We start from the raw sequence: 9,461 nt of genomic DNA on the forward strand, positions 1-9,461 counted from the left end.
CCCCCAACCCCTCCCCTCCCTCCAAACACCCCCCCCCCAACCCCCTCCTCCCTCCAAACACCCCCCCAACCCCCCTCTCCCTCCCTCCAAACACCCCCCAACCCCCTCCCTCCCTCCAAACACCCCCCCAACCCTCTCCCTCCCTCCAAACACCCCCCCAACCCCCTCCCTCCCTCCAAACACCCCCCAACCCCCTCCCTCCCTCCAAACACCCCCCCAACCCCTCCCTCCCTCCAAACACCCCCCCCAACCCCCTCCCTCCCTCCACACACCCCCCCTCAACCCCCCCCCCCCACCCCCCCCTCCCTCCCTCCAAACCACCCCCCCAACCCCTCCTCCAACCTCCCTCCAACCCCCTCCCTCCAACCCCCTCCTCCCTCCAAACACCCCCCAACCCCCCCTCCCTCCAAACACCCCCCCAACCCCTCCCTCCAACACCCCCCCAACCCCCTCCCTCCCTCCAAACACCCCCCAACCCCCTCCCTCCAAACACCCCCCCCAACCCCCTCCCTCCAAACACCCCCCCCAACCCCCTCCCTCCAAACACCCCCCCAACCCCCTCCCTCCAAACACCCCCCCAACCCCCTTCCTCAAACACCCCCAACCCCCTCCCTCCAAACCACCCCCCCCAACCCCCTCCCTCCAAACACCCCCCCAACCCCCTCCCTCCAAACACCCCCCAACCCCCTCCCTCCCAACACCCCCCCAACCCCCCTCCCTCCAAACACCCCCCCAACCCCCCTCCCTCCAAACACCCCCCCAACCCCCTCCCTCCAAACACCCCCCCAACCCCCTCCCTCCAAACACCCCCAACCCCCTCCCTCCAAACACCCCCCCAACCCCCTCCCTCAAAACACCCCCCAACCCCCTCCCTCCAAACACCCCCCACCCCCTCCTCCAAACACCCGCCCCAACCCCCTCCCTCCAAACACCCCCTAACCCCCTCCCTCCAAACACCCCCCCAACCCCCTCCCTCCAAACACCCCCCCAACCCCCTCCCTCCAAACACCCCCCCAACCCCCTCCCTCCAAACACCCCTCCAATCCCCCCTCACCCATCCCCTTCCAAACCCCACTTCACCCCTCCAAACCTCCCCTACCCTCCCATCTCCGGCCTCCCCGGGCCTGCCTTACGTGCTTCAAGCAGCGCTCCTTGAGTTTCTCGATGCTGGTCTCCTCGGTCACCTCCTCCAGCCACTCCACTCCCTCCATGGTGCAGATATGGAGCCTTACCACCTTCCCGGCGAAAATCTTCTCCTCCTGCACAAACATGGCCCCCTGGGGGTTTTTTAAACTCTTATTCAATCCTCTCAGTGCCCACCATGGCAGTCAGTCAGCCCGCCGGGCCTAGGCCTCTCTCCCCCCGTACTCGCTTTTCCCTCCGCTCGATCCCACCAACCAGTGCGACCTTTCACCTTTCACCCACTCCCCACGAAGGTCAGCCGACTGCGCATGTGCGCGCACAATGCATTCTGGTCCTTGTAGTTCCCACCCTTCAGCTGGGGCTGACTCATAGACAACACAAAAACAGAATTACCTGGAAAAGCTCAGTAGGTCTGGCAGCAGCGGCGGAGAAGAAAAGAGTTGACGTTTCGAGTCCTCATGACCCTTCAGCAGAACTGAGTAAAGTTAGGAGAGGGGTTGAATTCAACAACTTTAGATCTTGAACTCCCTCCTCCATCCCCACCCCCTTTCCGTTTCTTCCCCCTCCCTTTTGTTTTTTCCAATAATTTATATAGATTTTTCTTTTCCCACCTATTTCCATTATTTTTAAATCTATACCTATAATGCCCTGTCAGTCTTTCCACCCCACCCCCACTAGAGCTGTACCTTGAGTGTCCTGCCATCCATTCTTAATTAGCACATTCTCTTAGATAATATCACCACCTTTAACACGTCTTTGTTCCTTTGTCTGTGACATCTTTTGATTATCTGCTCCTATCACTGCTTGCTTGTCCCTACTACCACCCCCACCCCCCAACTTCTCTCTCCCCACCCCACCCCCACCTTAAACCAGCTTATATTTCACCCCTCTCCTAACTTTACTCAGTTCTGCTGAAGGGTCATGAGGACTCGAAACGTCAACATCTTCACTGGCTGTTGAAGCGGCTACCAGGAAGATTCATGAAAATATGTTGGCCTCGTACATATTTGGTCAATATGTTTGGTAGTGGAAAGGTTAGGTTTGTACATATAGATCATGTTTTACCTTCAGAGGTTCATGAGGAAGAAGGGAGTTGGGAAGAATTAAATGAGTGTGATGAAATGGATAATTGGGTTACGAGTAGAGCACCAATAGTTACTCCAACACATGTTGTGCCTGAAACCAGTTCAGATCTGAGTGAGAGTCAGAGAGACATGTCCAATGAAGTGAAAAATTCAATTGAAAGTCAAGGGCAAAATCAATCTTTGTTGGAGAAAACGTCTCCTCTGTCTCAGGCCAAGATGCGTCAAGGTCCTTCCCCAAGTTCTGGAAGTTTAGGTCAAGAAAGGAGGTATCCTGTCAGGAATAGGAAACCAATTGTTAAGTTGGACTTGTAAAAAAAATGAAAAATAATAAATGTACATAAGTTGCATACAATTTGATCATTGTGTGACTTTTTCATTACAGAGGGAAGAGTTTAATAGCCCTCTCTTGTGACCATTTGTGTATGTATGTATGCATGGATATAAACCAAAATAAACAGTTGGGTACTTGATTTCCATGTGGCACACAGTTTCTTTTTGTCCTGCAAAGATATCACAGGGTCTTTTACATTCATCCAAGGGCAGATGGGGCCTCAGTTTTATATCTATCTATAGCAGATATAGATATCTGCTATGCGCCAGATAACACCTCCAATAGTGTAGCACTCCTTAGTATTGTACTAGAATATCAGCCCACATTTTTGTGCTGAAGTCCTGGAGTGGGACTTGAACCTCCAGCCTTGCAAGTCAGGGGAGAAGGTGTCATCAACTGAACCACGACTCACTCTACACACTGCACAGAAGGAGATTATTTAACCCATCATGATCTTATGCTCTTTGGTAGAATGATCCTTTTTTTTATTCGTTCATGGAATGTGGGCATCTGGCAAGGCCAACATTTATGGCCCGTCTTTAGTTGCCCTCGTGAAGGTAGTAGTGAGCCACCTTCCTGAAGCATTGCAGTTGGTGTGATGTTGGATAGAGAGTTCCAGCAATATTGCTGTATTTCCAAGTTAAGGTGGCGTGTCACTTCAAGGAAAACTCGCAGGTAGTTGTGTTCCCATGAACTGAGTGACTTGCAAGGGCATTTCAGAGGGTAGTTAAGAGCCAATGAAAATTGGAACCACACACAGATCAGACCAAGTAAAGACAACAGATTTCCTTCCGTAAAAGGCATTAGTGAGCCAGATGGATTTTACAGTCTAGAAATTTCATGGTCATCATTATAAATACTAGCTTTTTATTCCAGATTCATTTAATTAACTGAATTTAAACTCCCGAGCTGCCATGGTTGGTTTTGAGCTCATCACAAAATCACTGGTCCAGTACCATAACTACTATGCAAAAACACACCTCTTACTCCTTAAGATACCATGCTCCAAGAGGGCATTGGTAACCATGGACTTCCACTGGATTAGCCCATGATGATGCTTGGCAAAGTACTGCAGTGGTTTGTCATTGCCTTCTGCAGTATGGCTGACCAGAAAACACTCCCACTCTTACCACTTGCCATCAGGCATATTGAAAGGATTTACAGGCTGATAATCAACCTGTTTGGCCACGTTATGAATGTACCTTTTGTTGCCATCAAGTCCTGAAGTGGGGCTTGAACCCAGAGCTAGGGACACTACTACTGCACCACAAGACATCTGCCTGCATACCAGTGAAATTAATCCCACCCTCCCGCTATTTCCCTTTAGCCCTTTGTTCTTTTCCCTTTCAAATATTTACCCAATTCCCTTTGAAAGTTATTATTGGGTCTCCTTCCACTGCCCTCTCAAGTTGTGCTTTTCAATTACAATAACTTGCTGTGAAAAGAATTGTTTCCTCAAGTTGCCTCTGGTTCTTTTGCCAATCACTTCAAATCCATATACTCTGGTTACTGAACCTTCTGCCACTAAAAATAGTTTCTCCTTATTTATTCTGTCAAAACCATTCAAAGTTCAGTGTGTTCCGACAACTGTAAGTGCAGAATGTGGAATTACAAAAAAAATTACGGCACAAAAACAGGCTTAGTGGCTGGAGCTGGAGACTCCAGCAGTGCCTCCTTCACTGGCAAGGTGGAACTACTATTTTTTTTCTCATTTATTTTAAAGTACCACAAGTTTTCTAGAAGGCAGTGTTGTGGTGCAATGGGTAATGTCCCTGCCTCTGAGACAGAAGCTCTGGGTATAAGTCCCACTCCAGGACTTGATGACCAAGGAAGGTGCGTTTATAACACAACCAAGCAGGTTGATTGTCAACTTGTAAATCCTTCCAACACACACCAATGGCAGGTAGTAAGAGTGGGAGAGATTCCTGATCAGCCATGTGATGGAAAGAAATTGGAGCCTCTACCATCACTATCCATAGCTCCAGGACTACAACACGCATGTAAAAGTTTGTCCTACCACAGCAACTCAGAGTCCTTGGGGGGCTAGTTGACTCAGTTGGCTGGATGGCCAGCATGGATCAGATTGATGCTAACAGCATGGGGTTTGGTCCCCATTCTGGCTGGGTTAATTTGGGACCTGTCCCTTTGCCCTACCCATGGTGGAAGTCATGATGCTGTGGGTCAGACCTGTCTTTGGGCAGAGAACTCAAGATAAATGAGGTTTTCTGGGCTAAATTGATGTCCTTTAATTCTGTTTCGCAGTACATATGTTTAAAAGTTGTGGTTCAGTTGGTAACATTCAACTCTGAATTACAAGGTTTCGGGTTCAAGTCTCACAGGGCTTGAATTCAAAAATCAAGGTTATTATTCCAGTGCAGTATGAAGTGTTACATTGTTGAAGCTGCCGTGTTTCAGATGAGATGTTAAACCGAGGACCCATCTTCCTCCTTGGGTGGATGTTAAAGATTCCATGGCACTATTTTGAAGAAGAGCAGTAGAGTTATCCCCAGTGTCCTGCCCAATATTTATCCCTCAATCAACACTGAAGCAGAAGATTATCTGTTCATTATCACATTGCTGTTTGTGGGAGCTTGCTGTGTGCAAATTGGCTGCTGCATTTCTTACATTGGAACAGTGACTATACTTTCAAAGTACTTCATTGGCTGTAAAGAGTTTTGAGATGTCCAGCGATTAAATATATATGCAAGTCTTTTTTTTTCTCAAGTCTTTCTATAGATACAAACTGTGGTATTGAGTTTTACTGTGTTTTTGGCTAACTTAAACTACAATTTACCTCTTTAATTAGCTGTGCATTCTCAAGAAATAAATGCAAAAAATGATATTTTGACACAACATGCCATGATAGCCCAAAAGAAGGATTTGCATTTGTATAACACCATTCGCAACCTCAAGACACCCCAAAGCATTTTATAACCAATGAAATACAATATTTTGGAAATGTAATCTCAGTTGTAATGTAAGAAATGCAGCAACCAATTTGTGCTCAGTAAGCTCCCACAAAGAATAATGAAATAAGTGACCGGATCATCTGCTTTAGATGGCAATTAGGGATAAATGTTGGCCAGGACAAAACCAATGCCCTTCTTCAAATAGTGTAGTAGGACCCTTAACTTTCATCTGAGAGGGTAGACGGTTTAATACCATCATCCAACAGTGCAGCAGTCAATGTGGCACTAGAGTGTCAGTCTAGATTGCTTTCTAAGAGGTCTTGTAGTGAAGCAGGCAGTGTCCCTACCTCTGAGCCAGAAGCTCCAGGTTTGAATCTGACTCTAGGATTTGATAGTCATGGAAGGTGCATTCACAACATGGCCAAACAGGTTGATTACCAACATGTAAACTCTTCCAACATGCCTATGGCAGGCAGTAAGAGTGGGAGAGTTTTCTTGGTCAGCCATAACTTTGTGGTAGCTGTAGCACAACAGCTTCCCCGTGTTTAAAGACTCCACGTGCAAGCTTTTGTCACGGGCTCCATGGCAAGTGTCCTCCTTGTTTTGAGGGACTGATAGTGTGAGAATGGTTACTGTCCCATCTCTCCGGAATAGGGTTGAAATCCACAGCCTTTTGACTTAAGAGACCAAAGTGCCACCCATTGTGCCATGGATGACATGTCAGATCTCTCCCCTCCACCACCCACTCCTGCCAGAGTCAAAACTGCATAAAATAAATAGGAAGAAGATATAAATCAATTACCAGACAAAATATCAGAAAATATTGCTCAATGAAAACCCTAATATGCTACGAAATTGCAACAATACAGAATTAAAATTTTCACTTTTTATGAATGAAGAACCTGGGTGTTTTTCACCTACATTAATTTGTTTTAAAAAGCCAAGGTAAATATTATAAAACAGATGTGCAGAGCCTGGTGCTAATTGAAAGCTGGGTTGCACAAATCTCCTGGTCACAACTCCCTTCTAGGCCTCCAGGGGTCAGGCTTTCTCTACTTATGGAAAAAACAGTTTTTGCTTTTTATTTTCTGAGGACGATTTCTACAAGGCACCAAAGGTGTTTTTATAATACAAGAATAAACACAGCTGAACATGACACTAAACAAGAACTCTGAAGGTGACTGGCACACCATGGCTGCAGTGTGTCCCACCTACAAGATACACTGCAACAATTTGCCAAGGCTTCCTCAGCTTCATCTTCCAAAACTGCAATCTCCTGCACCTGGAAGGACAAGGGGAGCAGGTAAGTGGGAACACCACCACCTCCAAGTTCACCACCAAATCACACATCATTCTGACTTGGAACTGTTTCGCTGTCCCTTCACTGTCACTGGGTCAAAATCCTGGAACTCCCACGGCACTGTGGGTGTACCCACACCACACACTGCAGCAGTTCAAGAAGGCGGCTCTCACCACCACCACCTTCTCAAAGGCAATTAGGGATGGGTAATAAATGCTGGCCTTGCCAGTGAAATTCGCATCTTGCGAATGAACAAAAAAAAAATTCAGAATTTTTTAACACAGGTGATTCATGTGAAATGCACTCTTCAGACGGTAGTGCTGGCAATACCACGCGATAGTACACGAGGATACTTCAGACATTGCCGATGATAAATAGGAACAGCGTAAAGGATGCATTTTGTGGGATCCAGTTTCAGTGCTGTGATTGCTGGGATACTGGACCAGGTGATGAAATCAAATCCAATCTTGGCAGGTTGCAAAATTGGATTCAATATGCTAGCTGCATCTCATAGTAGCAACCTTGCTTCTGATCCAGAAGATCGTGGGTTAAAGTTCCACTTAGAGATACTGTCTCCCAAATCTGCAATCTTTGCCACCTAAAAGGACAAGGGCAGCAGATGCATGGGAACACCACGCACCTGCAAGTTCCCCTCCAAGTCATACATCATCCTGACTTGGAGCTATATCGCTGTTCCTTCACTGTCGCTAAGTCATAATGCTCAAACTCCCTCCCTAACAGCACTGTGGGTGTACCTATGCCACATGGGCTGCATTGGTTCAAGGAGACAATACATATCAGCCCTTCTCCCACCACCCACATCCCATGAACGAATGAAAAATAGTATAATCCAATCTGACACTTTGGTTTAGTATCAAGGGAATCCTGCACTGCCAGAGGTGCTGTCATATGGATGTGACATTAAACCACGGCCACATATGCCCCCTCAGATGGTTTAAAAAATCCCTCAGCACTCATTCAAAGGAGAGCAAGAGAGACGTCCATGGTGTCCTGGTCAATAATTATCCCTTTTTCAGCATCATTAAAAACAAATTACCTGGTTGTTATCTCATCATTGTTTGTGGGAGCTTACTGTGTGCAAATTGACTGCTGCATTTCCTGAATTAAACAGTGACTACACTTCAAAGGTAGTTCATTGGCTGTAAAACATTGTGGGATGTTTCATGGTTTTGAAAGGTGCTATAGAGCTACAAGTCTTTCTTTCTCGTTCCTTTACCTGATCATTTATGGGCTGAAATCAAGAAAATTTTCCTATGCAAGCTGCCGGACCATGATAGGATCCCAACTGTTTCACTAATGTTCTTCAAGGAATAGACCTCCTTGGGTCTAAGGATGCCCCTGAGTCTGGGCCGCACATGACTCCAATCCCACACTATGTGCTTGATTCAAGTAGATGAGGACTACGTAGAAGGCGTGTTGGAGTGTTGCAGGTACAGTAGTGTCATGGTGATGAAGTGGTCGACCAAACCACTTAATTGTACAGCCACTTAAAGAAAAGACCCACTGCCCCATCTCTTTCTTAGGGCATAGAGGGATGGGCAATGAATGCCGATCTCGTCAACATTGTCCACATCTCAGGAAGAAATGTTTAAAAAGATGAGAAAGGGCAATTTTTTAATCAAGTCAATGGACACAGCTCAATAATGTTAACTATCTTGCAGTGTATTATAACACAGGGTCTGCCCGTTCAATAAATATATGACTGGAGATGTACCTCAAATCAATTATGTACCTCAATACAATTGTGTGTGATGTTCTATGTACCTGCATGCCATTATAGTGTAAAGGAATTTTACAGAACAAGGGTTAACATGGGACTGAGGAATAACACCCCCCACGGTATGACGTATACAGTCACAAGGTAGTAAACTGAGAGAACAGTCTAGAGAAAGCATTCTGGAAGCAGCCTGCATGGAGAAACAGCACCATGCATGACAGTAACATGGGATCTGTAAATAATTAAAGATTAACAATAAACAGTTCATGTTTAAGTATACAAGTCTCAAGATCTCAATGAGACATCTAAAGAACCCATATTGCAACAGATATACTGCGGGTGAAGGTGATATGTAATACCATAGAACATGTGAGTCTAGAGTCACATGTAGGCCAGACCAGGTAAGGATGGCAGATTTCCTTCCCTAAAGGAACCAGATGGGTTTTGTGACAAACCAGTAATTTCATGGTCACCATTACTAGTACTAGCTTTTTACTTCCAGTTTTATCTAATTAGTTTAATTTAAATTTCCCAGCTGCCATGGTGGGATTTGAACTCATGTCTCTGGATCATTGGTCCAGACTGTAAGATTACAAGCCCAGTAATATAACCAATGTGCTACATATCCCCTACGGCAGCTATGATTCCACTCTGTTGCAACCAAAAACATTTAACAGTAAAAGACATCAGGGGGTCTGACTGATTTGACACCTTTTTCCTCAGTTGTCACTCTAGTTCTCTCCATCAAAACAATATCAATTATCTCATCAAAGGCATTTTGCCCATCAGAGCAACAAAGATTTTGGCACTGAATTCCTCAACCAACTTAAGCTTTCAGTGCCATGCTTTTTAGGGCCCAGCTTGAAGAGCAGGAAGAAGGAACTTGCATTTCTATAGCACCTTTCACATCATCACGAAATCCCAAAGTCCTTCACATTAAGTATTTTGAAGTGTG

The sequence above is a fragment of the Cetorhinus maximus genome, chromosome 10, assembly GCF_964194155.1.
Source record: "Cetorhinus maximus chromosome 10, sCetMax3.hap1.1, whole genome shotgun sequence".
In the NCBI taxonomy this organism is placed as follows: domain Eukaryota; kingdom Metazoa; phylum Chordata; class Chondrichthyes; order Lamniformes; family Cetorhinidae; genus Cetorhinus; species Cetorhinus maximus.